Genomic DNA, 25,322 nt, shown 5'->3' on the forward strand with positions numbered 1-25,322 from the left:
TGGGGGGGGAGGGGGGGAGGGAACCTGGGGGTTTTATGTCAATGTTAAAAGTGATGATAACAACGCTCCCAGCGTTGCCGTTTGTTTTTTCCTTCTAAAAACTACTAATAAAACCAAAGTTAAAAAAAAAAAACTAATTTTTGGTAAAGGAAAGCAATGAAGCTGCTGTTTTCACACGTGGCTGGATTTTTAACCAAATTGCAAATCGCGGTAAAATTCGCGAGTGCGAGAATCGTGATTACGGCAAAAGTATGAGGAGTAGGAAGTCGGTTCTAGGCTTGTTGAAAAGTTGAGATCCTAAGCTTTCAGAGGAAAGTTAAACCAGGTTCCAGAGATATGGACGATTAAATAAAGGTAGTTTTTCGGATTTGAAATTTTAAAAGTTCAAAGCGACAGGTTACAGCTTGCAGCTAGAAAATGACAAGTGACAGCTTTGCAAATGACAGGTGACAGTTAGGAGGCAGTTCTGGTTAGATTAAAATAGATTGAATTATATCATTTTAACTAAGAGATTGGTTCTGCACAGTTCTGCTAGGTACTCACAATATAATTTTAAAAGGAATGGGCCTCGCCACGGATCTGGTCAACAAGTTTTCTTCACTCGCCACGGACGGTTTCTGCGCACAGCGTCTGGGTCAGCTCTACTCTGCTGGTCTGGTCTGGGTCTCTGGTTCTGATCAGGTCTGTGGGTCCGGATACAGCGGTCTCCGGTTCAGCTGGTCTCTCTCTGGATACAACACTGCTCTCTGGCAAATGGCAAGAGTTCTTGCAAAGAATTCAAACAGCTCGCCTGGCTGTGAATAGTGGCAATGATTTGAGGCCTGCTAAAGAGGGATTTAGCTTGTAGTTGACCTCTCTGCTACAAATTCTGAAGTAAAGTCTTGGTCTCTGAAGGTGGATAGATTGAAGTCTCTATGTTGGCTCTCTGGAGGTTGATGGAGGTAAAGTGTGGATTTTCCCAGCAGAGCGTCCCGCAGCAGATGGAATAGCATGTCCCTATATGTCCTGACTGTCTGCTTTTATGTGTTTTGAAAGTGGGTGGAGAGGCTAGCTTTCTAGGCCCTACCCCTCTCCACTTGTCATTGGCCACTTCCTCCTCTTCCCCTTGATTGGGGGAATGAAATGAAGTGTCATCATGATGAGGTCTGTTTATGATACAGAGAACCCACCCCTGTCAACTTTACACACAATCTATATTTGACCTAAAGACATATTTCATAGAAACACAGTGGTTTGAAATTACATGCACCCATCACATTTACTGATGGTAGCCCCTGTTCCAATTCTGTCGTTTCTAGGAGCTTGGGTTAAAAAATGGCAACATATTTCACTTTTTGGTCGGGTTACCAATATTGGATTTGTCCCCGCATTTACACAAATGTTCGCAAAGCATGTGGGCATTAGGTGGTGGAGTGTCAGATTTTTAACATCCATACATTTAGAGTAATATCCTCTTTTCTGCTAAAAACCCCCCTGAACATACCACCGGGTCCTAACACGTCTTCAAATGTGCACAGAAAAATCACAAGAATAATGATATCACTTATAAAATTTTCAGAAGTCCGCTCTATGAATGATCCATCTTTTTAGATTAATGTTCTGGCCCCAAAGGGGTGTGGTTTCCCAGGTCACATGGTGTAGAAACCAGTTTATCCAGTTTCTGCCAAGCTCAGAGACCCTGACCCTCCCAGCTTCTGCCAAGAGGAAGCTATTTTACGGTCCCCCTAATAAACTATCTGCCTGGGCCCTGGAAGGCCCATTGTTCAAGAGGAAGCCATTTATGGCCTCCCCCCAATAAACCCTTTGCCTGGGCCCAGGACAGGCCTTTGTTCAACTCCCTGTAGCTGCTCCACCCCTAATCTAATCAGAGAGGTGACAACTCCTTTTGGCAAGGGGAAGAGTGGCTGAGCAGGTTTTAACTCCTGTGGGGGTAGATGTCAGGCAGAATTCAGTTCCTTAAGCCAGGCCCCAGCTAATGTCACTTCTAGTTACCCAGTTTTCTGCATTCAAATAAACTAACAATTTTTACACATGCAGCTAGAATGCTGATTCTAAGTTCAAAACTATGACATTTTAACAGTTGAAACCTATGTGACACTCAAAAGTAGGTCACTCAGTTAATTTAAACATTTCGATTTTGGTGGTTTTAATCCAGTTTCAGTTAGGCTGCTGACATGCATAGCTCAGCCAGTTTTGTTATGAACATTGTTTTGGGCTCTTCATCTTCCCAGATTTAGTATGCACACATACTTCATTCTGCCAGATGTCCGCTGGTGTTCAGTGAGATTTTTGGATGTGTTGCAATGTTTGAAAATAGGCATTTTGAGCTGGCATTCAGAGAAACAAAAGGTGATTTTAAAGTGCTTTCTAGCGAACAGGCACTGCTGTTTTTCTCTTTGGCACCCCATTTCACTCATGGCTCTTCTGACCCAGCACACCCACACTGGGGGTGGCAAGTCAGGGGACCATTTTGGTGTGCGCACAAACTGCGCGGTTTTCATAGATTCTGGCGCACATGTGGGCTTTTTCGACCGTCTTGGATTTCCTAAGCCCACAGCACCAAATGTTGTAGCATAATAGTCCAAACGTGGGTCAGAACACCCAACAAACCCCCCCGCCCGACTGCACTTGGACTGAGTCGAGGGGATGTCGGGTGCTAAGGATGTTGACCCACGTGCTGGGAGGTCCGCATCATCTTCTTCCAATTCGGCAGAAGTTCAGCATCCTTTGCTCCCTCAGGGGTGGATCAGTCGCTTCTCCTCGCCGGTCCTGATGGGAGTATGGGCGGTACACTGGGCCCCTTGCGTCTCTGCTCCCGGTCTCCGGATCGTCCTCCTTGGCCAGTCTCCAGGTTTTCTTTCACCTAGGACGACAAAGGAAGAGCGGCAATACCTATTCATGGACATTTCTCCCCCACCATTGATATAGTGGGGTGGCATATAAATTTATAGTCAAAACATATGAACATGCACATTTCTTTTTGCATTCAAAAACGAAAACACCCACATTGAGAAACTCAGAATTTGATAGGCGATATGTAGGATATTTTAAGTTAGAACTGAATTAATTTGAGACAGTACCCTCTAGGATTCCAGAGGATTCCTCCAGTTGTTGCAGAGTGTGCCTGGGATGGCAACACTTCAACTGGTTAATGTGGACCCACTTGTCTTCCCCCTCTGCCAAACCGCCTTTGGGGATGCGGATCTTGTAGGCCACAGGGGAGATCTTGTCTATAATCTCAAAGGGTCCCTTCCATGTAGGCAAAAACTTTCGCTGTTTGGCCTGGTTCCTTTGGAAATTGTATAAATAGACCCGGTCCCCCACCTAATATTCCTTCCTGGAAGTTTTCAGGTCATAGTGGGTCTTCATACTCTCAGCTGATCTTTCTAGATTCCGCTGAGCATAGGCAAAAGCATGTTGAAGGTGTTTCCTTAAATTCTCCACATACTCATGAGTTGTGGAGGCATTTATTAGTGTCTGCTCTTGGGTCCTGTAGAGCAAATGCTGCGGAAGCACCATCTTGCGTCCAGTCATCAACTCAAATGGTGACATTTTGGTTGCAGATGAAGGGGTAGATCTGATGGCCATTAGGACCAGAGGTAATCGGATATCCCAACTTGGCCCAGAATCTGCCACACACTTTTTTAATATGCTCACAATGGTTCGGTTGTATCTCTCCACTGCTCCAGAAGAAGCTGGCCTGTAAGCAATGTGTAGCTTCCTTTTAACCCCCAGTATCTCCCACATCTTTGTCATTACTTCACTGGTGAAGTGGCTACCCCTGTCTGACTCAATCCTTTGAGGTAGACCGAAACGGGAAAAGATGTGGTTAATCATCAGGGCAGCTGCAGTTTCTGCCTTGCAATTTGGGGCTGGGAGACATTCCACCCACTTGGTAAACAAGCATGTAACGGTCAACATGTACTTGTTTCATCTAGTCGAGCGAATCACAGGGCCTACAAAGTCGATTTGCAAATCTGACCATGGCAGTGTCATTCCCCTCTTTTGGAGAGGCGCCCGGTGTGTGAGGGATGTTGGCTGAAATTGTGCACACACAAGACAACCCTTCAAGTATTGGTTGAGGTCCTGGCCCATGTGTGGCCAGTATGCAACCTCTCTTAAGATTTCCAGTGTTGTGTGAAACCCCCTATGACCGGCGGTGGCTGCATCATGGGCGTGACTTAACATCAGGCTTCGGAATGAGGTATGAACCACCCACTGATCGTGGCCAGCTTTGGATTTCCTTACCAGCAAACCGTCTTGGATTCGGAACATTTTTGGACCTTTCATCAACACTCTTAGGTCCTCTTTCCCAATGTAATCGGTATCCGTCAGGGGAAAGTTCTCAGGGTCCTCAAGGTGTTGGTAAAACTTACCAATTATTGGATCCCCCGTCTGAGCTGTAATTAAATCAGCATCAGGGGTCTCCTTACTCCATTGTGCAGTGGAAAGATCATTGCGAGCATTTGTCTGGGACCTAGTGATAACAGTGACCTGGAGTTCCCCCAACAGGGACTCTGTTTCTATTAGATCCCCTTGGATGGCCCCGGTTTTGGCCAGCTGATCAGCTAAGTCATTCCCAGTTTTGTCTGGTCCCTCTACTTTGGAATGACCCTTGATCTTTTTCCAATAGATGGTCATCCCATTCAAGGTGACCAGCTCATCAATGTTTTGGATTAACTTCCCATGTTTCAAGGGTTTGTTATTAGCACATAACATGCCTCTGGTTTTCCAACTAACCAAGTGCTCCACGAACCCGTTCCGGACATAATCCGAATCTGTGATTATGACCAGTTTGTGGAGTTGATGTTGGACAGCGGTGAGGATGGCTTGATGCACAGCCATCAACTCTGCCACCTGACTACTTCGGGGACCAATTTTGTACCCAGCGGAGGGTTCTGGGAACTCCTTCACCCATGCATTCCCTATGCCGGCCACCAGTTCTTTTTCCCCGTTGTTGTCAACATGGTAAGAGCATCCATCCACATACACAGTGGTCCTTCCCTCACACTTGTCCTCTTCAAAGACTTTGTGTGGGGAATTAAGGTATGCCTCCGTGTTGTCCTTGATTTTTAGACTTTCGTCCTCGAGACAGTTTTCTCTGGCACAATCATGCAAGTCAGCCAGACCTAGCGCGAGGGGACTCTTCTTGTTTTGGCCATATCTGACCTCCACAGGAAAGCCTTGCATTGACAGAATCCAGGAAGTAATTCGGGAATTACTCACATACCCGGCCCGGATTCTGTCACTTTGGAGATATTGCAGAGGCTGGTGTGGAGTCTCCACTATGATGTGTTCCCCCTGGATAAACGGGCGGTAATTCTTCAATGCCCACACCGTTGCCAGGAGTGCCTTCTCACACTCGTTGAATTTTTCCTCCACAGAGGATAAAGTTTTGCTCGCATAGGAGATCACTTTATTGACCTTGTCATGCTTTTGGTATAATACTGCCGTCAAGCACGTATTAGAGAACCCCGTCTCCAGGAAGAACTCCTTGTTTCTGACAGAGTAAGCTAGGCAAGGCGCTTGTGAGAGGCTTCTTTTGAGTTGTTTTACCGCCTCGGCTTGTTCTGGACCCCATTCCCACTTGACCCCCCCCCTTCAGGAGATGAATCAGGGGTCTGGTGATCTCTGCGTAGCCCTCAATTAACTTTCTGCTGTAATTAGTCAGTACAAGGAGGCTCCTTAATTCCCGCAGAGTTGTGGGGTCTTTCAGTTTCTGAAGTGCTTCCACTTTCTTTTCCTGGGGACAGAGACCCTGAGGAGTAATCTCATGCCCCAAGAAATTAACACGGGTTCTACACCACTGTGCTTTCTGAAAGGAAAGTTTTGCTCCTGTGGCCCTCAACTGGGTCAGAACATAACGGATATCCGCTATGTGTTCCTCCACAGATGAACTTTTGATGAGCACATCATCTACATAAGCCAGGTTACCCCTTGCACCCAGGTCGGGCATGGCCTTGTGTAGGAAAATGTTGAATTCATTGCCGGAGTTGAGGTATCCGAAGCAAGTCCGGGTCCATGTGTACTGCTGGCCCCCAAAGGTAAAAGCCAGCTTGTATTGGTCCTCCCTACTGACAGGCACAGTCCAGTATCCATTGGTCAGGTCTATTGCAGTGAATACCTGTGACCCCTGGATCTGGGCCAGCCCTTGGTCAATGTAGGGCAGAGGCCATCAGGAAGTATGGACCCGTTTGTTGAGCTCCCTGAGGTCGGCACAGAGTCTCCACTGGCCGTTTGGCTTCAATATTCCCAGCACCGGATTATTGAAGGTGCTGTGTATTGGACGTATTATTCCCCGGGACTCAAGGTTCTTAATTATTTCAGTAAGGGACTCCATTGATGCGAGAGGCAAGCGATATTGCTTCACAAACACTGGAGTCATGCCAGGGTCCGTGGGGATTGTTGTTGTGTGGATGTCGGTGCGGCCACAGTCATATGAGTCTACCGCAAAGAGATCTTGGAAATCCAAGAAAACTTATTTCAACTTTTGCTTCTGTTCCAGAGTCACACAGGCATCAGCTAGGTTGACTCTCTCTTCCACCATCTGCCTGAAGCCTGGAAAGACTTCTGGTTTGGCTATCTCAGCGGCCTCCTCCAGCTGGGTGGAGAAGTCCCTGGTCAGAGTGCTGATTTGGACTGGAGGCCTCAGGTGGGAAAGGCAACCCTCATGGACCTGGAAAATCACCTCATCCCCCCTGAAGTCACAAGTCACATCTTCCTTACCATAGGGGTAGGAAGTGTACACCAGGAAGTTCCCCCCATGCCGGGTAAAAATCCTGTCTGGTGTCCTCACTGTCACTGTCAAAACAGTTAATGGGGATTGGTCCTAACAGTTCATTTCCTAAATCGATGGAAAAATGTCCGTCATCAACCGCCATTCCAATAATGGTGCCTGCGGCTAGAGTAATACTCTTTAAGTCGCTGTTATCCACCTCTTTTAGAATGGTGTCATGTTCTATGTTGACTAATGGAGTTGGGTTTACCCCCAACCCTTGCTGTTGGAGAGAAGCGTTTAGATGTATGTAAGCATCAGGGTTTTTCAAATGTTGTCCTCTTTTAACTTTCACTTCCAGGGAGAATTGTCGAGTCCTTTCTGGGATGGTGACTTCCTCTTTGATCTGAATTTCAACTTCAAGGTAGCAATTGAGCTGAACTAAATGCTTTTTCTGGATCATCAAAGCCCATGGGATTATCCGCTAATCGGGACCAAGCTTTGAAGTTTATTAGGTCCAAACTAATGGCAAAGCAATTGAGAATGTCACTGCCTAAGTAAAAGGCAGCAGTGACGTCTCGCACGACCCAACAATTATGGACTATGCTCTTGTTGCCAATGGAGATTTTGAGCATACACCTGCTTGGCAGGAGATGTTTGGAATTAGGCGCTTCCAGGTCCATTTCCCATTTGTCTATCAGTTTGAATGTGGGAATGGCTGGATCTTTTGGGAGTTGGCGGAACATGGCTTCGCTGATGAAGCTCTTACCATTGTTCACACACACTCGAGCGAGAACAGAGTCCTTCCCATCATTTAACTGGACAGGGATGAACAACTGCTCTCCAATTTGCTGAATATCAGCCAGGCTCTGAGCTGATTTCACATCTTTCTGGACGATAGGAGTGGGAGTTTCTGATTGTGGATTAGTAAAGAATTTCAGGGTGTTTCCTTCCAGTGTGGAATACCACCTTAAACTGGAAGGAAGGTTGATTTTTAGAAATAGAGAGGACCCCACATCACCAGTCTGTTGTCCTACTGCTATTACTGTCACGTCTGGAATCTGGTTGTTCTGGAAGTGAAATTCTACTTGGTCAGATTTTTGTTCAACCATGTGGCAGGTGCCGTTTAAACTAATATAGTTGACACTCTGTTTTAATTTCAATGGTCGACTAGTCTGGGTCCAGAGGACCTTGTTTACAGAATCTATTAGGGGTGACAACCTTCTCAGGAGGTCATTCCCTAGTAAACAAGGGGTGCCCTCTGGAGTCACTACTATGACCGGGTGTTTCACCTTGTGTCGCCCAATCTTAATGTCCAATTCTGCAGTCCCCTCAACGGGAATATCCTTCCCGTCAAAGTTCTGCAGTTGTCCAGTAAGAGAGGTGAGAGGAATACGGTAATTCTCCCCCCTTCCGGCATTTAGTTCCTCAAAGGCCCTTTTGGACAGAAGGGTAGCTTGGAATCCAGTGTCCACCAGTGCCAAAATGGTACCCTGCCCTTGTACTTGTACCGGGGCATAGTATCTTCCCTCCTTCTCCTCAAGGGGGCACAGATAATGCACATTTTTGGACAACTGGTGGGCTAACTTTCTGGTTTTGGACATTGCTAGCGAAGAGATTTGGGCAGAATTCTGTGGAGAGCCTTGGGAATCTGAAAGAAAAAGTTGGCAACTGGAGATCAGAGCCATTGTGGGTTCCCCTGGTTCCGGTTCTGGGCCGCCCCCCCCTTCTTGGAGGCAGTCACCAGGATGGGTTTGAAACAGGGGATTTCGGTATTGTGGGTTCTGGGATGAGATGATGGGTGGCGGTAGCTTAGTCTCCATATCTCCCCAGTCTGAATTGACATCCCTTGGGACCCATTTTTCCTTGGGAGGAGTTCCCCCATCTCTGAAGGAGAAGATCCTTTTCCCAGGATCTTCTGAGGATCCCTCTCCCTCAAATTGGAAGACCTGAACCTCCTCCACAAAGTGGGTCTGTTTGGATCCTTTGTTTCTCCTACCCCCCCTCTGCTCCTTGGGAGGCAGGCTTTCAGGGGCAGGAGATTTTGTTTCCGGTTCCTGGTTTTCCAGGGGCTGTTTACAAGTTGGGAAGGAAGCTTCCTCCAAGGCTTTACACCCCCCTTTCCCTTGTGCCTCCTCACTGGGAACCGGTGTGTTATCGGGGTGCTGCCCCCGTCATTGTTCTGGAGCACCAGGTCCAGAGTTTGGGGCATTCTGCGGTGGCAAGCTCATCTGAGGGTTCTGTTGAGCCCTCAGTATGTGACCCAGATCTCGTGCCATATTTTGGACATGGCGCTCAAGTTGTGAAACCCGCTCAGGCTGATACGGGGCTCTATTTTCTCTCCTGGGCTGATCCCGGGAAGGGTAGCTATCCCTTCTCTGGTAGTACCCCTGGTTGGGAAGATTTGGGTACCCCTCCACCCTTGGCCTCCCCTCTCCCGGATTAGGTTGTCTGGGCTCAGGGAATTGGGGAAAGAAGGATGGATGATTTTGGGGTTGGAAGTTGGGTGGATACCTGGGGAAAAAGTTCTGCCCAGGATTTGGAGAATTTCTGCCCTCCGGTGGGAAGTTAGGGGGGAAGTTCCCTGGGTTAGGTGCTTGGCTGGATCCCCCCCCTTGGGCTGGAGGAGTCCACACATAACCCAGGATGGGTCGATTTCCCTTGCAACGGGGACTTACATAGTCAGGAGAGCGAGGGACCCCATTTGTGGGACTACCTCTTTCACTCCCTGTCTGTGACTGGCCCGAGGACCTTCTGGGCCTAGCATTATTAGGTGCAGGTAGGTTTTTAGGCCCCCCCATCTCCAAATCCAAAACGGGGGTTACCTTTACCTCTGCCACCTTGGCAGCAGCAGGGGTGCTGTTGGTTTTGGGATTTTTCTGGGTATTGCTTTTATTTTCTATGGGCTTCTGCACCTCATAGATCCGGGCAGCCTGTTCAATGACCCAGTCTAAAGATCTTTTCTCATGAAAATCTCTCACGAGCTGGGTCATTATATATTTGGGCAAGTCATGGAAAAATGTATTGACAAATTCTCTGCTGTCTGTGCGCACCCTTCTGGTGGTCTGCGCAAAGGCACGTTTCAGTTCTTGCACGAATTCTTGTGGGGCCAAATCCTCCCCACATTGCAAAATGTAGGCTGCCTTGCGAGCCTCTTGAGGATTTCTGTGAACAGAAAAATGTTTCAAGATGGCCGCCTTATAGGTGGACCATCTTAAATGATTTTGGTCCTCCAGCCCCGCAAAGAAACCGGAGTATTCTGGGGAGAATGTCCATTTGACGTACTGGATGCAGCTACTGCTGTCCTTCAAATGGAAAGTCTCCATCATTTGCTCATAGAGCTCCAAGTGTTCCCAAACAGAGCACTTGGCGTTCTTATGATAAGGCGTGATGACACTCCTGATTGCCTCAATCTGTTTCAATGGGTCCTTAAGCAAGGCCCTTTTTGCCTTATTGGCCTTTTTGGTTCGGGTAACCCTTGTCCATTCATCCTCTGACTCAGAGGCACTGCTCCCAGAGGTTCCTGTCTGATCTTCCAGGTTTTCCCGGATTCTGCAAGCCTGGGAATGGCTGGCAGAATGTGGGGACCTGGTCTCCTGTGTCCTGCGCCGTTCAGAGGAGTCTTCAGATTCCTCCTTGCTGCCAGGATTTGATGGGTACCCCCCCACTGACCTAACTGGGCAGAAGTTTTCAGGATGCCCTTAATGGGCCTATTCTCCTGGGGTTCCCCACTAAATTGCACTGTGCTTGGGTGCCCATACCCGGATGCCCGCCCATCCATTCCTGGGAGGTACTGGCCTATGAGCCCCATGCTTCTGGCTGGATAGTAATCTGCCATCCCTGTGGCCCGGTGCTCATGTGCGCCCGGGGACATGGGGGTGGCAGAGTCCAGGGACTGAGAGAGATAAAGGCCTCTGGTTCTAGGGCTCCTGAGGTTATGCTCAGGAGTTTCCCTTTCCCAGCGAACCTGGTCTCTATCCGCCCCTGCTCCCTGTTGCAATGCAAGAGCCTGCGCCTTCAGTTCCTCAGTTAAGGCCTGACTAGACTCTATCAGCCTCTCCTGCATCGCTACCTGTCGTTGGAACCTATCATTGTGCTGGCAGAGAGCCTCATTCTCTCTCTGCGTTTCCTGATTGGTCCTGGAGCACTGGGCCAGTCTTTGCTGCAGGAGGGTTACCTCCTGAGTCCCATCCCTACTGGCCTGCTCCTGTCTTGCCAGGGCCTCCTCCACCCTCCTGGTGTGCTCTAGCAAGTCCTGGTGTTCTTTGTGGAGGTCACCCAGTCCCTGGTGGGCCAGGTGATTTTCTTCCATTTTTCTTTTTAAGTGGCAGACTTCCTGACCTAAGGTATCCCTTTCCTGACTAAGAGCCTGCATCTGTGCCGCCAGGTCGTCCCTTTGCCTTTGGAAGGCACCAGTTTTCTGGCGCTCCTGGTCAAACTCTGCCTGGGTATCCAGGTCTTTCAAAATCAGTTTATTGCTCTCTGCCTTCTCCCTATCTAGGTGGCTTTGCAGGGTGACTACCTGCTCAGCACATGCCCTATTGAAGTCTAACTGTTGCTCCAGCTTTTTCTGGCTCTGCAGTAGGGAGTCCAAACCTTCTTGGTACTCCTTCTGCAAGGCCAGAAATCTGGTATCCTGGTCCTCCTTTTCCTGTTGCAGCACATCCATATCCTCCTTTATTTTAGTGATGTACTGTCTGCTGTCCTTTTCTGACCCCTGGCTCCTGAGCAGCCTCTGCTCAGAAGAGTCCAGATCAGATTGGACCTTCTGTAATGCCAGCAGTTGCCTACCCGCCAGATGTTGGCCTTCAGCACATTTGTCCTGCATGGCTCCCATATGTAAATATAAATATGCCGCTACCCTGGCAATCTTGTGGTGCTCATCCTTGGCCTTCGGGGCCATGTATAGTTCACTCAGTGCCACATGTAGGGGACCCTGTTCTCCCCATATATCTGACCCTGTTTCAGTGACCTGTTGCGCGATTGCCTGCAACCAGACCGTTTGGTCCTGATGAGTCCACTCACCTCTCACAAATAGCTTATGTAAGAAGTGTTCTCTGGCTATTTTCATATCTACCAAGGTCGTCATTCTAGAGATTGGTCTCTGTCCTGACTTACAGAGTTTGTATTTTATTTTTGCAAAACAGACGTTTTCCTTAGAGCGTTCCTTTGAGGAGTGCTTTACAGCGTAACACAGCGTGGTGATCCGACCGGATATGTGTATCTGGTCAGCTGGCACGCTGTATTAATCTGCACAAGTGATAGATCTAACCCAAACTTCCGGCTCGAGCCCCCAATTTGTAAGAGGATTCAATTCAACACTACAGCTAAATCAATGCCTAGTCTGGGATACTGAATGGAAACCCTTATTGATATATCTTTATGTCCAGTTCATGAGTTCTGGATGACTACCCCTATATAACACCCCTCTCTTGGAATCCCCCTGACCCCACTGAGCCAAGAGGTAGTTCTGTTTTGCAAGTTAAAAGGTTTATTCGAGAATTGAAACAATATATATATATATATATCACACTTTATAATAAATTAATAATTGAATATCACACTTAATCTGAGCAGTAATCAATAATGGATAGTCCGGCACTAGCACACTTCTTTATAATCAATGATGAGTGGTTATAGGATGGATAAGATAGCAACAATACTTTTATGGTTTCAAATGGATGCAAGGTGGAATGAAAATGCAGTACAGAAATACTCAATACGATTTCAACAAAACAATGTAATCACTTTCTTGGACAATTCACCCCCCCTTTTATGCACGGTAAGGAGATGAAGATGACACAGTTCTTAGGAAGGCAATCAAATAGAATTCAGTTCAATTCCCCCCAGCAGCTTATACAACAGATAGGAGTTTTGAAACACAGGCAAAATGCTTTGAATATGGTGACAATGCAGTGAGAAATATGCTAAAAATGCTTTTAATTCCCTTCAGGAGGTTCAGGGTGAGTGAAATATACTTGGGATGAGTTCAGGCTCACTTTAGGAGGATCTAGGAGTAACTAGCAGGTTAAACTAATTTTTGGTAAAGGAAAGCAATGAAGCTGCTGTTTTCACACGTGGCTGGATTTTTAACCAAATTGCAAATCGCGGTAAAATTTGCGAGTGCGGGGATCGTGATTACGGCAAAAGTATGAGGAGTAGGAAGTCGGTTCTAGGCTTGTTGAAATGCTGAGATCCTAAGCTTTCAGAGGAAAGTTAAACCAGGTTCTAGCCCAAACGGTTCCAGAGATTAAATAAAGGTAGTTTTTCGGATTTGAAATTTTAAAAGTTCAAAGCGACAGGTTACAGCTTGCAGCTAGTAAATGACAAGTGACAGCTTTGCAAATGACAGGTGACAGTTAGGAGGCAGTTCTGGTTAGATTAAAATAGATTGAATTATATTATTTTAACTAAGAGATTGGTTCTGCACTGTTCTGCTAGGTACTCACAATATAATTTTAAAAGGAATGGGCCTCGCCACGGATCTGGTCAACAGGTTTTCTTCACTCGCCACGGACGGTTTCTGCGCACAGCGTCTGGGTCAGCTCTACTCTGCTGGTCTGGGTCTCTGGTTCTGATCAGGTCTGTGGGTCCGGATACAGCGGTCTCCGGTTCAGCTGGTCTCTCTCTGGATACAACATTGCTCTCTGGCAAATGGCAAGAGTTCTTGCAAAGAATTCAAACAGCTTGCCTGGCTGTGAATAGTGGCAATGATTTGAAGCCTGCTAAAGAGGGATTTAGCTTGTAGTTGACCTCTCTGCTACAAATTCTGAAGTAAAGTCTTGGTCTCTGAAGGTGGATAGATTGAAGTCTCTATGTTGGCTCTCTGGAGGTTGATGGAGGTAAAGTATGGATTTTCCAGGCAGAGCGTCCGCAGCAGATGGAATAGCATGTCCCTATCTGTCCTGACTGTCTGCTTTTATGTGTTTTGAAAGTGGGTGGAGAGGCTAGCTTTCTAGGCCCTACCGCTCTCCACTTGTCATTGGCCACTTCCTCCTCTTCCCCTTGATTGCGAGAATGAAATGAAGTGTCATCATGATGAGGTCTGTTTATGATACAGAGAACCCACCCCTGTCAACTTTACACACAATCTATATTTGACCTAAAGACATATTTCATAGATACACAGTGGTTTGAAATTACATGCACCCATTACATTTACTGATGGTAGCCCCTGTTCCAATTCTGTCCATTTGAGCTTGGGTTCAAAAATGGCAACATATTTCACTTTTTGGTCGGGTTACCAATATTGGATTTGTCCCCGCATTTACACAAATGTTCGCAAAGCATGTGGGCATTAGGTGGTGGAGTGTCAGATTTTTAACATACATACATTTAGAGTAATATCCTCTTTTCCGCTAAAAACCCCACTGAACATACCACCGGGTCCTAACACGTCTTCAAATGTGCACAGAAAAATCACAAGAATAATGATATCACTTATAAAATTTTCAGAAGTCCGCTCTATGAATGATCCATCTTTTTAGATTCATGTTCTGGCCCCAAAGGGGTGTGGTTTCCCAGGTCACATGGTGTAGAAACCAGTTTATCCAGTTTCTGGCAAGCTCAGAGACCCTGCCCCTCCCAGCTTCTGCCAAGAGGAAGCTATTTTACGGTCCACCTAATAAACCATCTGTCTGGGCCCTGGAAGTCCCATTGTTCAAGAGGAAGCCATTTATGGCCTCCCCCCAATAAACCCTCTGCCTGGGCCCAGGACAGGCCTTTGTTCAACTCCCTGTAGCTGCTCCACCCCTAATCTAATCAGAGAGGTGACAACTCCTTTTGGCAAGGGGAAGAGTGGCTGAGCAGGTTTTAACTCCTGTGGTGGTAGATGTCAGGCAGAATTCAGTTCCTTAAGCCAGGCCCCAGCTAATGTCACTTCTAGTTACCCAGTTTTCTGCATTCAAATAAACTAACAATTTTTACACATGCAGCTAGAATGCTGATTCTAAGTTCAAAACTATGACATTTTAACAGTTGAAATCTATGTGACACTCAAAAGTAGGTCACTCAGTTAATTTAAACATTTCGATTTTGGTGGTTTTAATCCAGTTTCAGTTAGGCTGCTGACATGCATAGCTCAGCCAGTTTTGTTATGAACATTGTTTTGGGCTCTTCATCTTCCCAGATTTAGTATGCACACATACTTCATTCTGCCAGATGTCCGCTGGTGTTCAGTGAGATTTTTGGATGTGTTGCAATGTTTGAAAATAGGCATTTTGAGCTGGCATTCAGAGAAACAAAAGGTGATTTTAAAGTGCTTTCTAGCGAACAGGCACTGCTGTTTTTCTCTTTGGCACCCCATTTCACTCATGGCTCTTCTGACCCAGCACACCCGCACCGGGGGTGGCAAGTCAGGGGACCATTTTGGTGTGCGCACAAACTGCGCGGTTTTCATAGATTCTGGCGCACATGTGGGCTTTTTCGGCCGTCTTGGATTTCCAAAGTCCACAGCACCAAATGTGGAATTCCTAAGCCCACAGCACCAAATGTTGTAGCATAATAGTCCAAACGTGGGTCAGAACACCCAACAGCTCCCAGTGACACCTCCTAAAAATGAAGCCTGTTTTTAAATAATGGTTTGGGTTAATCTAGGGAGAGCAGCTCAATAGGCAAAGACATTGAAAATACAGTATTTCTTGTAAATTAAAATGTCAAAATGTGTTATTTACTGCATTTGTTATGTAACTTGGTCTTATATAGGGAGCCGTACTCCATAAAATATGGAGTGACAAGGACACATGATGGCAGGTGTTCATTGTGTACTGGCTCGTTGGTCTAGGGGAATGATTCTCGCTTCAGGTGCGAGAGGTTCCGGGTTCAAATCCTGGACTTATTTTATAATATAAATATTTTAAGGCATACTCGTGCCTAGATGCCTAAATTGGCTCCTTCGTGTTTGAGCAAGGGCATCATTTTGCATGTACTCCAGTTCAGGCCTTTTGCTGAGGGGCATATCTCCCCTCTGACTCTGGCCTGTAGTCATGGCTTTTTAGGTCTATTTCACCTCACAAATCCCCCCTCTTAGCACTGAAGCAACTATATTGAGAGAGGGAAGAGCTAGGAGAAAATTGGGTGTTCCTTCTGGGAAGCCTGGGTCCACCACAGGGGTCTCCTTTAGAGAGTGCCTGCTCCTGGTTCATTCAAGGACTTCCCTTCAGAGTGTGTCTGCTCTATTTTGGCTCCTGCTGGAGTGGTGTACTGGTACGTACTCACCCTCTTCGGATTTTGAATGTTCCATTAGGTTGGGGTTCCTGGACCTCTCCCCGTCCGGGGGCTCTCCTCTGGCCTTTACAATCAAGGAGATAATAGATCTGCCAAGAAGAACAAAGAGATTAAGTATTTTACACAATACAATTTTTCCAATAGGGATGTGACAATAGATAACAAAGCAGCAGGAGAGATACGCATAAAGTGCACATTTCAAGCAAGCATTTGGTTTTCGACATACAAATATTTCCCAAACAGTGGTTCCTTACATTTTTCATTTTCGTAATCTTTTCAAAATAAGTATAATTGTTCGACTCCCTGTTATAGTAGGATTTTCTTTATTCAGGTTCCCGTTCCTTATCTTTACTCTTCGGAGGATTCCTGGGCTCTACCCTCACTGGGTTCTTCAATCAGTCGCAAATTCTGCCTGGGATGGCAGCACTTCAACTGATAGATGTGCACCAATTTCTCTTCCATTTGTCCTCCTTTAGGAATGCAGAATTATAAGTGACAGGTGAGATTTTGTCTACAATTTTAAAAGGGCCGACCCAGGAGGGAAGGAATTTCCGCTCCTAGGGCTGGTTCCTCTGAAAATTGTACTAGAAGACCCTGTCTCCTACTTGATATAATTTTTTAGTGGTCTTTAAATCGTAGTGGGTTTTCATCCCCTCTGCCGATTTTTCCAGATTGCGCTGAGCATACATAAAATCATGCTGAAGGTGTCTTCTCAGATTCTCACTATATTCATGTATCCTGGATGCGTTAAACAGCTTCTGCTCTTGCGTTCTGTAGAGCAGATGCTATGGTAACACCATTTTTTGTCCAGTCATTAGCTCGAATGGAGACAGCTTTGTCATAGAAGATGGGGTAGACCTGATGGCCATCAGGACAAGCGGTAATTGGATGTCCTAACTATGCCCAGAGTCCATAACAAACTTCTTTAGGATGCTCACAATCATTTTATTGTATCTCTCAACTCTCCCACTAGAGGTGGTGGTAGGCAATATGGAGTTTTCTCTTTACCCCAAGTATCTCCCACATCTTTGTCATCACCTTGCTGGTGAAGTGACTTCCTCTGTCACACTGAATCCTTTGGAGGAGGCCGAAATGCGAGAATATTTGATTGATCATCAGGGCAGCTGCTGTTTCTGCCTTGCAACATGGGGCCGGGAGACATTCCACCCTTTGGTAAACAAGCATGTTACCATTAACATGTACTTGATTTCTCTAGAGGTAAGAATCATGGGCCCGATGAAATCTACTTGTAAATGTGGCCAAGGCAGCGTCATTCCTATTTTCTGGAGGGGAGTTCAGACAGTGAGTGAACTTGGCTGAAATTGCGCACACACTAGACACCCCTTCAAATATTGGTTGAGGTCCTGAGCCATGTGTGGCCTGTGTGCAGCCTCCCGCAAGATTTCCAAAGTAGTATGAAACCCCTGATGACCAGCTGTGGCTGCGTCATGGGCGTGATTAGCATATGGCTTCGGAATGAGGTAGGCACCACCTACTGGTCACATCCAGTGATGGAACTCTGTACCAACAAACCGTCTTGGATTCTGAATGTTTTGAGAAACTTCATCAACACCCGCAGATCCTCTTTCCTGGTGTAATTGTTTTCGGTCAGAGCAAAATTCACAGGGTTTTCAATGTGTTGGTAACATTTCCCAATTATCAGATCTCGTTTTTGTGACATGAGCAAATCAGCATCTGGCATCTCCTTACTCCACAGGGCAGTTGAGAGTTAATTTTGGGCATATGTTTGGGACCTGGTAACAGCAGCGACCTGGATTTCCCCCAACAGGAACTCAATCTCTATGAGATCACCATGGACAGCTCTGGTTTTGGCCAGCTGGTCAGCCAGGTCATTTCCGGATTTGTCTGGTCCCTCTATTCTGGAATGTCCCATGACCTTCTTCCATTAGATGGATATCTCATTAGAGGTGACCAGATCATTGATAGATTGTATTAGTTTGCCATGCTTGAGTGGGTTATTGTTTGCACACGGCATCCCTCTGGTTTCCCAATTAATCAGGTGCTGAACAAACCCATTCCGGACATAATCTGAATCCATGATTATTATTAGTTCGTGGATTCAGTGTTGCATGGCAGTGAGGATGGCCTGATGAACCGCCATCAACTCCACCACCTGACTACTTCGGGGACTGATCTTGTATCCGGCTGAGGGCTCCGAGGCCTCATTCACCCAGCCATGCCCAACGCTGGCCATCAGTTCCTTTTCCTGATGGTTCTCAAAATGGTAGGAGCACCCATCCATATAAACTGTGGGCATCCCCTTGCATGTGTCTTCTTCATAGACTTTGTGCAGGGAATTCAGGTACACCTCCATGCTGTCTTGTGTTTCAATACTTTCGTCCTCGAGACAGTTTTCTCGCGCACAATCATGCAACTCAGTCAAACTTTGCGCGAGGTGACTTTTCTTGTTTTGGCCATATCTCACCTCTGCAGGAAAGCCTTGCATGGACAGAAAACAGGAAGTATTTCTGGAATTTTTCACATTCCTCACATGTATTTTGTCACTTCAAAGGTATTTCAAAGGCTGGTGAGGAGTCTCAACGATGATGTGCTCCTCCTAGCCCCTTGATCTGCCTATGAATCTGCCCTTATTCCTCTCTATGTAGTCTATGCCTGCCTGGGTCTGGGGGCAGCTTATGCCCTCTACTGGGGGTCCAAATACCTCAGAGTTTATTATACATTCATTTTCAGGAGCTTTGTTTACCGTGCCTCTGGGCCGCTGGTGTTGCCACCCTCTTTTCCTCAGCTTCGGAGCAGCGCCCACAGTTCTGTGTCTGGTGAATTAGCGAGTAGTTGGCACGTGTATATGTTGCCTTGTCATCCTCGCCTCTCTTCTCATCTGGATTGTATAAGGGTATTTTCCAGCACCTTACTGTCTTCTCAGATTGTTGCTGGGTAGTGGGTGTACCAGGGCCTTTACCATCCGTGCTTCCGGCTTGCCAGTGTTACACTTGTGGCCCCCCTAACTTTGGTGATGTGCCAACAGCTCCAAATACATTGTGTCTGCCGGCTGTCCATTGGTGTGTGTGCCGCTTTAAGACCCTTGCAGCCCTCGTTGCAGCTGAGTCTGATTAGAGTCCCCACCCCAAGACTGCTTTGTGGTGTTAAAACTGATTCTGACCTTCTGTGACAGTCTCCAAGGCCCCCTCCGTTAGGCTTCCTCACAATGGTCCTTATGGTATTCTAACGTGGTTGGGGCTAAGCACCCCTACTCCTCTATCCCACGCATTGGACGTTGCCCACAACACTCTAGATCCTCTTTTCGGGGGCATAAGAACACTCAATGCCTTTCGGTCTGCTGTGCACCCTTAGTCAATTTTGAGTGAATAGTTGTGGGTCCAAAACGACTTTGAGTGAGTCTTACTGGCGTGTGACATATAAATGTTCACCCTCCTCGGCACTTTAAGTACATTAGTACTCAGTTTGCATACTCTCTGTGGGCACTCAGCACATCTGCTCCGTGTTCTTTGTTTTCCAGCTTTCCTCGCCACGTCATTTGTTTCTCGAAGCTGGCTCTTCATGTGGGCTCTGGTGCGGCTTACCCTTGAGATCAGGGCTCTGTTTTGATTCAAACGCGCTGCGTGGATTCTCCTTTCCTTTGTTCTAGGCTAGGCGCCATTTTGTTGCACTCGCCCGAAACACCATCCAAACTTTTCTTCTGGGTTCTGGCCTGCATGCAAGTGTCATCTGGGTTTTCAGCACTATGTGCCCGGCATATTCATGCTGCTGTGACTTCCATTTTACTGTTCATATCTTGTTTATTATACCTGTTCAGCATCCAGATCTTCATCGGATCAGCAGGAGCTCCGAGATACAGGTCTTTTACGTGGCCATGTAGCCACGCCCCCTTCCTTTAGCTTTTTATCTTTCCAAAGTGAGTCACTAAAATGAGTAGCATTGAACAGGGCAGTGCTATACAAATGCATGACCAGTAGCAGGTGCTATGTATGGAAAAGTGAATGTATTGTTCCTGTTCTACATAAATCCTCTTGCTTCAAAATAGAGTGCATTGTGCCTTGTTTTTACAATTCATTTTGTGAGATTGGTCCGGTGAACGATCACGTGAGACTTGCTGATTGTGTTGTGCTTCAGTGCTCGGATGAGAATGGCATAGTGTTTCTAGCATTCACAAGGCAGTTCTGTGACTCTGGCTCACTGTTTTTGTGGGTCATTATGTGAGTCAGACCTGGTGTTTCAGGGAGCAATTGTGAGATTTGCTGTTTCTTGGTGAAGCATTGCGTAATAATCTTAAGAATTGAGCCATTTTTAGTTTTGGCTGTTGGGTGCACTGAAGAACCACCTATTACCTGAAATGATTGCATTGGAGTAAAGCGAGGCGAGCGATGTCAGCAGGGAAACAGGGCTTGTGGATGTTATTTATTTATTTACCTACCCAGTGACTGCCCATGGCCAGGCTAATCTCTATACAGCCATTCGGGTCACTACCTGCCCTCATCGCCCAATATACATCATCCAAGCAGTAACAGCAAACGTGGTGATGCGAGTGACTGCCATTATTTCAAAGTATTCTTAAGAGTTAATTGCTTAACTGTAGCTATAACTGTGCTGCTGGTGTAATAAGATTGTGTTAAACAAGTGTGCGTTCAGCCACTTTTTAAACCAGTATGTGTGTCCTTTCAATAAAGTCCTGTTAAAAACAAAAAAATAAAATGCTAAAACTATTGGCTTTGCCAATGCGTGTCTTTTTTTGGATCGTGCACAGGGACCTCCTGTCACATGCGCCCGAACACTGCGGGCGTTGCCAGAGGAGCCGGCGGTTGTCGGCGTGTTGCTGTTGGGCTGCATTTTATTTCCACATGTGATCCGCTGTGGCACACTCAGGGATTCAGGGCGCGTGCCAGCACCAAGCGGGACCTCGCTGGCGATTCCGACGATGGTCCGGCATGACCCAACCAGCAACGCACACCAACAGGTAATTACATAACCAGGAACTTCGGTGGAATTACATAACTGATCTTCCCACAAACCCTAAACAATATGAGCAGCTCCTTCCGCAATGCCCACGAATTTAAGAAATGTCTGAATGCATTTGTAGCGTGACTGATGTGTAGGGCCCTTATTTATCCACGGGGATTCTGCTAATTGTAATTGTAACAGTAATGCTAATTGTAATTACTGGTCAGCAACACTTGTACTGAATCCGGCCAGGGCCAAACTCCGCCTTTCATCCTTACCAAACACTGTGGGTGAGAAGATGCCCGAGGCTTCGTAGTGCTGTGTAAAAGAAAATTAGTATTATTATAAGCACAAAGAAATTACCAATAATGAAAATAAATTTCCCTTGAGTGGGATGGTAATTTTCGGAGAATTGAGGCAGAATGTACTGGTATCAGTCGTTCCCTCTCCCTGAACACTGGTGTAAGTTTTGGCATCACAGAATGATTAGCCTTCATCTGTCAGGGAAGGACAAAGAAAGATCCGTAGCATCCGTAGTAAATTAGATATATTTTTTTTTGGTAAACACTACCACCCATATTTAAAATATGTGAAGAAAACGGACGACGAGGATGGAAACCCATGCAGTGCACAATGGATTATCAGTCCATCGCCTTAACCACTCGGCCACCTCGTCTGCACACGAAAAGTTGGGAGCTTTAATATTTTTATTAGTGAAGAAGAGCTGTCCTGTGTGACTGGATCTGAATTACTTTTACTGTACACCACAGCAAGCTCTGAGCTGTGGGACATAGTGCTGCATTCTGGCCGGGCAAAATTGACGAGCAAAAGTATGATATTATATTCACTCATTAACTACTACGATTCCTGCATTCCCGTGTTATCATTTACACGAAATCAAGGAAAGCCTCCGCTCCACGTCCCACGGGAGAGTCATGGCTCTTTTAACCGGAGTCAGGAACAGATGTGCTCAATAGATCAATGGCCTGTTTCATTTCACCAGGAAGAGGGGTGTGGCTAGACCTGTCACCTGGAAAAGGGGTGTGGCTAGACCTGTCACCGGAAGAGGGGTGGCCACGCCCCTTAGAGGCAATGATGTCACTTACCAGGTCATTTCAGGGTCATCATACCACTCACACTCAGAGGAACTGATGCTACAGACCATGTCACTGTGGCAAAAGGCTGTGAATGACCCTTTCACTATAAGGTAGTGATGCCCTAAACCTAGTACTGTTACGTGAGGGAACTGTTACCACTACCCCCAGGAAAAATACTTTTGCTTGACTCGCTCTAAGACTTTAAGACTAAGACTTAAACAACAGCAACCCAGTTGTATCACAAGCTAGATATGGAGTGACAAGGACACATGATGGCAGTTGCTCATTGTGCACCGGTTCGTTGGTCTAGGGGTATGATTCTCGCTTCGTGTGCGAGAGGTTACGGGTTCAAATCCCGGACGAGCCCTTTTTTTTAACTTCACAAAATTAATACTTATGTATTTAATGTTATTTGACCTCAACACTTTTGATCACATAAATGCCTCTGCATAGCGGAAATAAAGCAAAGCTCCTTTATAGTTCTAAATAAAATAAATTACATCGTTGTGAGGTCTCGGACATAAGGTTCACGCCCACCTCAGGTTTACGGTCAGTCGACATGTTCTTAAAATGATATGTGTCTGATTTTGCGACTTCACGTAGCTATGCATGCCAATGAACAATGGGTACAAACTTCATAAGACGTTTCCTGAAACCCCGTTTGTAAGGTTTGCACAAAGCAAGCAACTAAAAATAAACTATCAGGTTGAAAACAGCGCGCACTGAAGCGAGGAGGTTTCCCAACCCTGGAATATTGGACACAGTGAAAAAACACTGTCTAAATCGCTCCCAGTGACACCTCCCAAAAATGAAGCCTGTTTTTAAATAATGGTTTGGGTTAATCTAGGGAGAGCAGCTTAATAGGCAAAGACATTGAAAATACAGTATTTCTTGTAAATTAAAATGTCAAAATGTGTTATTTACTGCATTTGTTATGTAACTTGGTCTTATATAGGGTGCCGTACGGCAGGTGTTCATTGTGTAATGGCTCTTTGGTCTAGGGGTATGTGTTATGAAGTGACTTCCAGGCTTATCTTGGGTTACATCTTAAGTTTATTCCAGGCACTTAGGTTACAGTTACATTAAGACAAATACATGAGAGTATGGACTGAAAGAGCACTGGCCCCATCACCCAGGCAGGGGAGCTCTAACTGCCTCAGTATGGAACCTTCAGATAAACATTCCACCATCCACACAGTGACATTCCATGTGACATCACAGGCTCACAGCAAGACAGCATTACACAGACAGCCACTACATAACACATCTCCTTTCCTTACCAGACACACACACAGAAGGTCACTACCCAACACATCTCCTTGCCTTACCAAACAACCCACACACAGAGGCAAAACAATAAAGAGTTCCAACTAAACACAGCCTATCAGGTGTAACCAGATTAGTCAATACGACCAAATACCACAGATCACCATGAGACACTGGCCAGACATCCCAAGTCGATCTGCGTACCAGGCATTTGACCACTGATGACCTAAAACAGCATTACAAGAGTACTATGCCAAACAGACTGTCTGGAGAAAACGCAGTCTTTAGCACTGCAAAATATAGGAAGAATATCGCAAAAAAAAAACGAAGGCGCTACCTCCTTTAAATATCTGTGGAAACAATCCAACGCGACACTAATCTACTAAGTTTCTAGCCCTACTCCATACTGGCAGAGGCGCTACCTCTCGCACAATAGAATGTTCCACACGCTGGAGGCGCTACCTCCCTCGCGTACACTAGGGTCCATGCTCACCAGAGGCGCTACCTCTCTTCAATACAATTCTTCGCCTACGCACCGGAGGCGCTACCTCCCCCTAATACCAATTGAGCCACACTCACCAGAGGCGCTACCTCTCTCTCGTGACCCACATACCAGAGGCGCTACCTCTAAGTACTACTAAAATGTCACTCAAGCCAAAGGCGCTACCTCATCTTCATATCAATCGTGACACAGGCACATCAGAGGCGCTACCTCCTTTAGCACTTATTTTGCCACATTAACCGGAGGCGCTACCTCCCTCTAACACCAATTGAGCCACGCTCACCAGAGGCGCTACCTCTCTTCAATACAATACTTCGCATACGCACTGGACTAATACATTTGCCTATAAGTCTACATATGCCTAAAAGTCCATATTTACCCTGCAAATCCTCAAAAGTATTAATAAACTTGTATAACTTTTGTCAAAATTCCATATAACTCTGGATTTAATGCCATACCATTCTAAACAAATATGCATGACTCTGCATTTAACACCATACCATTCAAAACTAATGTGCACACTATTTCCATTCACCACCTCTCAGTCTGCACCTTCAAAACCAGGCACAGATTTCAAACATACTAGCATAACATAACTACACACTATATATATATATATAATGCTTTACATATTTTCCATTTCCACTAAAACAGCCAAGTAAAAAAACAATTTCCTTATGGCAGCAATATCATAAACACAGTCCTTAAATTACACGATGCTGCAGCTCCACTAGACTGGCTTTCAACAATGCCTCATTAAAACGGCATTCGCTTAATCCCCTTTGCATTGCAGTGTTACTTCACTCTTTCCTGTGGAACCAGCACAGCGCCGCAATTGTATTTGTTTAAAAGTACCTGGCAACTGACTCTCGTGCCACGCTCTTCCTGGTATGCTGTCCAAAACACTCCTGAAGAAACTCCTACCTTTCAGAGTAGGCCTTTTAATGTTTCTGTAACTTCTTTTGTCAAACTAAATATTTAAAACCTCTCATGCAGCCGATGCCGCACAGAAAACATATTCCAGTCGATGCGACCGCACTCACTTTAGGCACTTGCTTATAAAATGTGCATTGAAAAAAAAATGAACCGAAAAAAAAAATGGACTTCAATACAAAGTCCATCCAGACATCCATGCCAGTTGAAACTTTCACTCATTTACTTCAAATGAGACTTCTTTGATACGGAAAACGAACCCTGAACCTGATGACGTCTTCCTTATTGCCTCCTTCCGCATTCCTCATCACGTTGGGCCACGTACGAAGGGCCTCTCCTCTCATGTTTACAAGAAACACAAGGTAATGGGAACGCTTCTCCTTCCTCATTCGAAACGAACTTGGAACATTTTCCCACAATCTTCGATTTCGACCAACAAGGCATGAACGTTCCAAAACGTCATCACTTTAAAACAGCATCCAAAGGATCCATATCAGCTGCACACGACCATAACCAACGGTCTAAACAGTGCTCCAACACTTCCATGCAGGGTCAGTCACTCGTGCTAATGCCTGACTGTAAAAAAAATGTCATTTACATTACTCCATAGACGATATCACGCTCCACACAGCCGCTTCACCAGGCT

The 25,322-nt window shown here is 46.1% G+C and overlaps 1 non-coding gene across 1 annotated transcript; it reads left to right on the forward strand.

Moving 5' to 3' along the window:
* The first annotated feature begins 22,270 nt into the window (after positions 1-22,270).
* TRNAT-CGU (transfer RNA threonine (anticodon CGU)) lies at positions 22,271-22,342 on the forward strand. The gene has a single exon. It is a non-coding gene; the product is annotated as a tRNA-Thr (tRNA).
* The last annotated feature ends 2,980 nt before the right edge of the window (positions 22,343-25,322 follow it).

This window comes from Ambystoma mexicanum, chromosome 1p (assembly GCF_040938575.1).
Source record: "Ambystoma mexicanum isolate Mex_15411 chromosome 1p, UKY_AmexF1_1, whole genome shotgun sequence".
NCBI classification, from domain to species: Eukaryota; Metazoa; Chordata; class Amphibia; order Caudata; family Ambystomatidae; genus Ambystoma; species Ambystoma mexicanum.